Source organism: Adiantum capillus-veneris, chromosome 11, assembly GCF_014529385.1.
Source record: "Adiantum capillus-veneris isolate H3 chromosome 11, ASM1452938v2, whole genome shotgun sequence".
NCBI lineage: Eukaryota > Viridiplantae > Streptophyta > Polypodiopsida > Polypodiales > Pteridaceae > Adiantum > Adiantum capillus-veneris.
The window spans coordinates 81024320-81033742 of NC_140941.1; the positions used below are offsets into that span (position 1 = coordinate 81024320).

Consider the following 9423-nt stretch of genomic DNA (forward strand, 5'->3'; position numbering starts at 1 on the left):
GGATTCTTGCCCGTTGTGTGCCTTAATCGAGCCTTGGGAAACTTTAACAAGACCCAATCGTTTTCTTTAAAGGATTGGGCTCTTCTGTGCTTGTCAACAGCAGCCTTTTGCCTTTGCTATGAGATAGAGATAGCATCCTTAATCTTTTGGAAAGATTCTTGTAGGTCTCGGCTATACTCATCTGTAGCAAAGATGTTCCCATGTACGTTAAGTAGCAAGGGACTTTTTGATCTTCCCTTAATTACCTCGAAAGATGCTTTTCCTGTGGAAGTATGTACAGTGTTATTGTAAGCATACTCCACTAAGGGTAAGTACTTCTCCCATTGGGATCTTTGATCTACTTCCGTTACGTAGGCTTTTAGTAGATCGAGAATGGTTGGGTTAGCTATTTCACTTTGACCATCAGTTTGTGGATGATAGGCTGAAGAGAAGTTTAGCCTTGTTCCTAAATTCTCAAAGAGACCCTTCCAGAAATTACTAGTCATTCTAGGATCTCTATCCGACACTATGGACATGGGCAAGCCATGGTACTTGAAAATTTGTGAAATAAAGAGGGTTTCCATTTGATGGGCATTGATAGTCTTTTTGACAGGTATAAAATGAGCTTGTTTACTAAACCTGTCTACTATCGTCCATATTCCCGTATTCCCATGGATAGACTTAGGCAATCCAAAGATAAAATCCATGGATATGCTCTCCCATGGTGAATTAGGGATTGACAAGGGTTGAAGCAATCCAAGTTTCTTCCCTCTATCAAATTTTGTCTTTTGGCATACCACACATTTGGAAACATACTCTTGTATGCTCACTTTTATGGTAGGCCAATAGAAATATGTTTCAATTCCTTTAAGGTAGACTGAATCCCTCTATGCCCCGCATAAGGTGGAGCATGAGATTCATACATTACTTTCTCACGTAGTGAGTTAGTAACGCATAGTCTATTGCCATAGAGAAGATAACCATCTTGTAAAGTAAATGGTTCTTTTTTCTTCCTTAATGCAAGGGCTGAATTCACATCTCTAAAATCGGGATCAATAGCATACTCATCTATCATTGAAGATAGATCATTGTGAGTTGCTATGGAAACCGCATTCACTCTCGGCCGTCTTGAGAGTGCATCAGCTACTTGATTATGCTTGCCAGCAATGTGAGCAATATGAAAATGAAATTGCGAAAGGAAATTTGCCCACCTCATTTGTTTGTCGGAGAGCTTGGTCTATGTCATGAAGTACTTAAGACTTTGGTGATCCGTTCGCAGAATGAAAGGAGTCCCCAATAAATAGTGCTTCCATGAGTCTAAGGCATGTAGAACTGCAAGGAGTTCTTTTTTGTATATGCCTAGATCTTTCTCAACAGGGTCGAGCCTTCGACTCTCATAGCCTATGGCGTGCCTTTCTTGGAGCAAAACAGCTCCAAGGCAATCACCACAAGCATCGCATTGGACCTCAAATGGTTTTGAGAGATCCGGTAGTGTAAGCACAGGTTGAGAGATAAGCTTTTCGAAAGCATTGTTCTCCTTAGCAGACCATGTATACCTAACGCTTTTCTTTGTTAGGTCATGTAATGGTCCCGCAATTTGTGAGAACTTTTCTATGAAGCGTCTATAGTATGCACACATACCTATGAAGCTTCTTAGTTCATGCAGATTCCTTGGTTTAGGCCATCCTTTTATTACCTCTAACTTGGATGGATCCATTTGGATGCCATCTTGAGAGATAATGTGACCTAAATACTGAATCTCTTGCAAGAAAAATTCACTTTTCTTTCTATTAACATAAAGTTTATTCTCTCTTAAAACTTGAAATATTACCTGGAGGTGTTGCTTGTGTTCCTCCAATGAATTAGAGTAGATGATAATATCATCAAAGAACACTCCAGTGAAGGTTCGATGAGGCCTGAACAGCTTCTCCATCAAGCGGTTGAATGTGGCCGGTGCATTGGTCAAGCCAAAAGGCATGACAATGTATTCGTAAAGACCAAATGTAGTACAAAATGCGGTCTTTACAATGTCTTGATCAACTATCCTTATTTGATGATAGGCACTTTTTAGGTCAACCCTACTGAAGTAGGTCGATCCTTGTAGCTTAACATATAGGTCTTCTACCCGTGGAACGGGAAACCTATTCTTGATAGTGATCCTATTTAGTGCTCTATAGTCGACACACATATGATATGTGCCGTCTTTCTTTTGCACTAATAGCATAGGTGAGCAAAATGGAGATGAGCTTGGCCTAACCATACCCTTCTCAACTAACTCATGCACTTGCCGCATAATCGTCTCTTGTTGAGATTGAGAAACTCTATAAGGAGGTTTATTAGGCGGTGAACTTCCTGGAAGAAGTTCAATTGCATGGTCATCATTACCTCGTTTAGGAGGTAGCTCACAAGGGATGTCGTCAATAAAAACATCTTGAAACCCCTTGAGAAAATTGGATAACTCTAATTCCTTTTGGTTGCTTTTATTTTCTTTTGCTAAAGCATTAGGTTCATTTTGAGAGTCTTTAACAAAAATCATGTACACTGAAATAGAGCTCTTTATTGACTTGTTGAAAGCTGGTGTATGTACAATGGGGATGGTGTTACCCATTTCCTTAGCATCTATATACGTGTCTTTTTCCCTGAACTTAAAGGAGATTCTCCTTTCAGGAAATTTAACATCGGCAGCCAGGCGGTCAAACCATGGTGCCCCTAGGATTACATCCTCATGCTTGAGAGGAGAGATAAAGAAGTCCTCTTTGTCCACATAGCCTTGGACATGAAGCCTCAATTTCCCGATTAAGGGAGTGACTGAAGCTTCGTGCCCCTTGAAGGCACTGTCTTCGGGTAGGAAATCTCCCATCTTGTAGGATTGTATTCCTAGCTTGGTGGCCAAGTCTATAGATATAAAACTGTGAGTAGAACAAGGGTCAAAGAGAATAAAAGCATCATGTTTTGTTACCTTTACCCAAGCATGGCATAGAGGAGATCCTTTGTGGTGAGTTTGGTGAGTCTCCTCCTCTTGGATTTCAACCAAGGAAGCTCTAGGAGGATCTTGGCGGTTGTTCTTTTGGGGACAAGCCCGGTACGCATGCCCTTGTTCGCCGCACTTGAAACACCGGTTATCCTTACGATAACGCTCAAGCTCTTCAGGAGAGAGTTTATTCTTACCTTTGTAAACTTCCTTTTCTTTAGCTTTGTTGGAGTTGCCCTTATGAGACTTTTGGACATTGTCCTTCCCCTTAGGCTCATTGGAACCCTTATTTTCCGGGGGCTTATTATTTCTTTTTGTCCCCGTTTGTAAATTGACTCGAGAGGCGACCATAGTGTGGTGTATTACCGCTGATATGGTACGTGGTCTTTGGGAGTTGACATACTCCGCCATTTCTTCGGTTAAGCCCGCACAAAATTGTTTCTTTTGCTCTCCTAAATCCAACTTTTTGAAGACAGTGGCTTTGAGTTGTAGGTCCCAAAACTTGTCTACATATTTGTGGATAGATTCATTGGGAGAGAGCTTTAAGCTTCTCCATTCGGTGAGTACTTTGTCTTTGGCATCGGTGGCCAAAAACTGCTTCATAATGGAAGCTCTTAAAGCTTTCCATGTTCGTGGAGCTTCACCGTTGGCTCGTAGGCTAGACCACCATTGTCTGGCGGACTTTTGAAAGTGCATAGCTACATGGCGTAGCTTAGAGGACTTCGTGAAGCCCTCATCTCCAAACGCCGCATCAAATTGTTGGATAAAGGCCAAGACTTTGTCCGTAGCACCAAAGGTACCATCATAGGTAAGGAAAGAGATGCTCTTCCCTCCCTCTTTGAATTTCTTCAACTTGGACGACCTCTTCCATGTGGCATAGGATTTCCTATGACCTCTTCTTTTTTATGGTTCAAAGGTTGCACCATCACTTTCTTCACAAGGTGAAGAATTTGAAGAAGGTGGAGAAGAGGGTGACCTCTTTCTCGCCTTTTTCTTGTCTTGATCTTTGTCATCTTCACCATAGATTTCATAAGAGGAAGAGGATGAAGAAGATGGAGAAGAGGGTGTCCTCTTTCTCGCCTTTTTCTTCTCTTGCTTTTTATCATCCCTCTTTGAATTATGGTGTGGAGAAGAGTGTGATGGTCTTCTCCGCTTTGATGGTGATGGAGAGCGTTTAGCCCGCTGTCTTCGTGGAGCCATCTCCGTCGAGGTGGTGGGAGACTCGCTTCTTTCTCGTTCCTTCGGTGGAGGCTCTTGAGTTCTCCTTTGGGAAGGAGATGCATCATCAAGAAGTAAATTCTTGAGCCCTTCATATGGATTCTCTTCTTCTTCCCGAATCGGAGAGAGACCTCTTTTGGTAGTCTCACAAGGAGGCTTCCTAGGTGTTCTCTCGTCATGGTGATGAGCTTGGAGAATCCCGTGAGCACGGAGCTGCTTTTGCACTTCACTTTGGAGAGATGGATTGCCCATGGCTTGTTGAAGCCTAGAAACAAGATAGTTAACAAGCATTGAAGCATCATTAGTAGCTTGCTCATGAGAAAATCAAAGTTATCAACATCAATTTCACTCTCTTTACTATTGTCAGCCATTCTAACAACTTTTAGGTGTACTTTGGCACTTCAAGCCCTAGTTGCTACTCCTCTTTACCCCTTTAGAAAACGCACCCAAGCTACTATACCCGCGGCTCGAATACCATTAATTGCAAGGAATAGAAGAGAGGTTCTTTCGACACCAAAACAACACCGGCTCCTGTCAAGCTTCTAATAGCTCAATAGTGGTTAAGCCGTAGGCAAGCCCCGTAGGACTCCACTATTAAGACCATAGCTCTCGATGGTGATGCTCCGTTAACTGCACGAAGGCAGGCGCACTGCAAGGCTAAAAAATCCCTATTCTACTTACTCACAGGCAATTAATAATACCAACCATTTGTAGCTAGCTTGAGGACCTCCCTTCTTGAGCAAGAAAAGAGAAACCTTGAGCTCTGATACCCATGTAACATTTAATGGCCTAATAACTTATGTGTAGCGGAAATTAGCATGAACATAGTGGGCATTTCCTTAGAATAGATTCCTAATGAGAATTGCAAGAGTGCTTGGGTGGAGAGAGCAACAAAAAGCATAACACCTAGTTAGATAGCATCGACAATACTTTCAAAAGAGAGAGCAATTAAGCTATTGACAACAATTGAGGACCGGATTTTCATGGAGCCGGTCCCCCCTTCAAAAGGCTTTGTATTATGGTTTCTCCCATCAAGAGAGACATTGTACAATACCATTCTTTGTGTTCCTTCAAGACTAGCTAGTGCAATGAAGATGGAAACTTCATGCACTAAGCAAAACACTTAACAAACACAACTTAATTTGTCACCGTTCTCAGAACCAAGACCTCACACACCTTTGAAGATGGTGAGAGCTAGCACGGTATGAGAGTAGATTGAGAGGAAGAAGGAGTATCTTACGAGAAAGATGTACATCTCCTCACATAATCACTCATATGTAGCATAGCTTAGCTTAGTAATTAGCTTGGTAGAGGAGATGAGCATGCATTCAAGCTTGGCTCTTGGTTGGATTTGCATCCACATGCCAAGAGAGTGTTGATGTAGGCTTCTATCTCACAAGCTTGGAGTAGGTGATGAGTTCTCCATTAAAGCTTGGGAAGAGATAGTCTTCTCTTTCTTCACACATGAGCTTGTGTGAGTGTGTGTGTGATAATGCCTTCCAAAAGTCAGCCCCCTCCCTCTCTTGGGTGAGCCCTCTTGCTAAATGCTCTTCTGAAGCCTCATTCGCCCTCCCAAGTCAAGCCAATTACAATTAAGCAGCATAAGTGATAGCCTTCTGACATGTGTCCCCCTTTCCCCTTTTGTGAGAGCTTTAGGTAATTAAATAATTAAACTAAACTCTCATTGGACCCCTTTGCCTCCTGGCCAATAGGAATCAGGCAAGCCATGGGGCTCCTGAATGCTCATTGGACCCCTTGGGAGACTCCCCAATAGTCTTCTAGGAGACTTAATTCTCATTGGTTTCTTTTATTAAATGTTTTTAAAATAATTAAACTAGATTTACTCTAGCTTAATTTTCATTGGTCCACTTCAAGGGTCATCCAATAGAAATTGGGCACACCTTGTGGGCATCTGGCCTAGGGAGTCTGTGTGTGTGTGTGTGGATTTCTCTCTCATCCCCTACCTTTAGGGCTCGCCCCCTCCCACGTAGGGATGTGCAAATACTTTTAGGGCACACACAAAGCATCTAATTTTCCCTAGGGTTGACCTTTGGACACAACCTTTGAATTTTGGAACCTTAGCATTTTGGAAGTCTTAATGGGCTGAACCTTAGGGTCTTTTTAGCCCATTGTTGCACATGGCTCTTTTGCAGATGGCCCCCCCTTTGGATCCCTATTTTCCCTCCTTTAAATCCCTTCTGTGGCCGGTCTGCTATCTTAACCAATATTCTAACTTTTTCTCCCCTGGCCTTCCCCACATTAAATGATCAGTTTAATATGAGAAAATCATTTAGGAGAATTAGATATTGATTATTATGATAACAAGTCAGCCGATGACTACGGTCCAGTGTCCAATGATTGGATCTTGGGTGTGGCTCTTGTGATGATGGTACAACCAAAGTTGTTTGATGCAGGGAAGTGTGTTGTGCAAGACTATAGATGTTTTCAGGTGTAAGGTAAGGGGATAACGCAGGTACAAAGGGCGTAGGTAGGTAGGTGGCAATTGAAGTGTATGTCTAACATGGTTTTCTAGGCCTAAAGAGCTCCAAAATGGACCAAATGGGATGGAAAGGAAGGATGTATGAAGTGGTGCTATTTTTCCTTGAAATGAATTGCTTGAAGTGGTCCACAAGTAGGTCACAAAGACTCCTCAAAGAGTGCCACGGTGTGCAAGATATGAATGTTAAATTTGAAGCGTATTTCTCATTCTTGATGGATGGGGCATGTTAGAACAGGTAGCTGGTTCTGGTTTTAACAAGTAAATGTGAAGTGCTCGAGATGTGGGCCATGTCGGTTCTTTCAGATTGCCAATAGGGCATCAAAAGGAAAGATATTGCACATTGAAGTTTTCAAGGGGGCTAGTTGTGTGCTCGCTGGATTGCATTGAAAACTGTGTGAACTGGGAGGTTTTGAGCCTCACTAGGGTTTCTAGAGCTAGTGTTTAGTATGAGAAGCCAACAAGAAGTGATTTGTCATCAACCGGATGCCTCGGTGGCAAGATTTGGTCTATCAAATTTGTGTGCAATTGACGGTGATGCGGTGCCAGATGGTTTTTCCAATTTTTGGTTGCATTGGTTGGAGTGCCTAGAGAATTCAAAAGGTGCCAAGATCTTCAAAAGGTGACATCAATCATGTGGGATCCGAAGATGGATTTATAGGATGAGAATCCCTTTTCTTTTTGCTCTTGTGCTTTTCTCTGTAATGGTGGTGTCGATGTGTTTGTGTGTAACCCCAAAACGAGGTCGTGGTGTGTGTGTGTGTGTGTGTGTGTGTGTGTGTGAGAGAGAGAGAGAGAGAGAGAGAGAGAGAGAGAGAGAGAGAGAGAGAGAGAGAGAGAGATTTGTGTGTGGTTGCGGTGTGGAATCAGTATTTGGGTGTGTGGTATGTGTTGGAGCCTTTTGAGGCAGGTATGTGGGTGTGTGGTATGTGTTGGAGCTTTTTAAGACGGGTATATATGTGTTGGTATACTGAGATGGGTGTTTGCAAGTGATGTTGTGACGTTTTTTAAGGTGAAATATAGTGGTTAGGGGTGCTATGTATACCTTGGGCTATAGAGAGGCGTGTTGATTGTGTTCCAGGTGTGTATCCCCTTCCCCCTTTCCATCTTTTGTTGCACCCACGGAGGAGCGCATTGGTGCTCCTGATTGAAGTGGAAAACAGTGTTTCAAGCTAACAAATGGTTGGCAAATGATGAGGAAGAAGGTGCAGTGATTGATTCACAAATTTAATGAGATGGTAGAGCCAAGCATTGGCCCTGTTTTAATAGGGATTGAATATCCGAAGGATTGAATAGCAGGCTTTGAGTTGTGGATGTTTCCGATGCATAGATTGACAGATGCAAAAAAGTTATAGATGGTACTACTGCTGATGTGCGGATGTGCAAAGATATAGTTTGATGGTCTGAGTGATGGTGATCAAAGCTCCTGGCAAGAATTGTGGGCTCACTTTTTGAAGCGATTTTTGCAAACGATTTCTCTTGAGCAAGCAGGTGTAAAATTAAAAGCATTGTAGCAAGATATGAGTATAGATTTGTCAAATTTTGTTGAGAAATTTGAAGTTTGGTAGTGACAATTGGAAGTGGCTAAAGGATTCTACAACCATCATTGCTTCAAGGTGTCAAAGTTTCTAGATTGCTTGCATCCAACGATTCGAGGCAAGGTCAAGTCCCGGTCATGTTCGGTGACGATAGCTACAAAGACATGGTCTATTTGGCCAAGGTGAAGAGAAAAAAAGTGAAGCAGAAACTAGAGTTAGGGTTGTTGAAGCCTGTTCATTTTATGTCGGATACAAAGGAAGTGTGTACTATGTATCAATCAAAGATGGCTCCAATTGTTCAACATGATGTGATAAGGCATGTGATTGATTTTTTTCCTTTGAAGTTCCTAGTTTATGGTGTGCCTATGCCGATGGAGATGAGCTTGTCAAAGAGGATAAAAATTTCGTTGAAGAGGGCCTCAGTGGGGGCACCACAAGATGGAAAGGGGGAAACGAGAAAACCACCAGCACACAATCTGAATGTTTCTCTATAGCCAGTGATTTCACAGCACCCCTATCCCCTAGTAAACACACACCTAGACTCCCGATCTTCAAACAATCAATGTCCAAGCCCGTACCCGACCATCCCAAACTACACACAACCAGCCCCCAAGCGTGTCAACATAGTTTCACCCTTAGACTCTAGAGAGCACCGACAATCACGAAGATGGCCTATAAATCCATGTCCTCATGGTGTGTACCCCATTTACATAGAGAGCATACATATAGTCGACAACACAAAGATGCCCGCTACACTGGGACAAGAGAGCAAGGGGAAGAGAGAGCTGGGAAATAACAAAACATATCTCTAAGATCACAAATACTTTGATCTGAATGGCAACAATGATATACAATGCTTTATATTCCTTTCTCTGTGAGCTCCAATGGATACCTTCCTCCTTGATTCTCATGGTCCAGCCTGCAAATGCGCATAGAAAACCCCTTCTCGTGCTCTCCTCTTCTCTCTCTTGCTCCTGATCTCTCTTGCAGCACTTCTTTCATGCCACCAACCGGCCCTACCTCTGTATTTGACTAGCGGCCCTTCTTCCTGGCACTACAAGATAACACCCCCCTTTTGCACACAAGGAACTTTGGACACATTTCTATATAGTAAAAAAAATATGATTGCTAGGCAACTTACTAGATCGAATACACGTATCTAGTAAGAGTGCAAACATGTAATAATGAGAAAACTCCTAGATGGTTATAGACACAACATT

The 9423-nt window shown here is 42.5% G+C and overlaps 1 pseudogene; it reads left to right on the top strand.

Moving 5' to 3' along the window:
• The first annotated feature begins 3067 nt into the window (after positions 1-3067).
• Positions 3068-9181, top strand: LOC147447531 (uncharacterized; annotated as a pseudogene).
• The last annotated feature ends 242 nt before the right edge of the window (positions 9182-9423 follow it).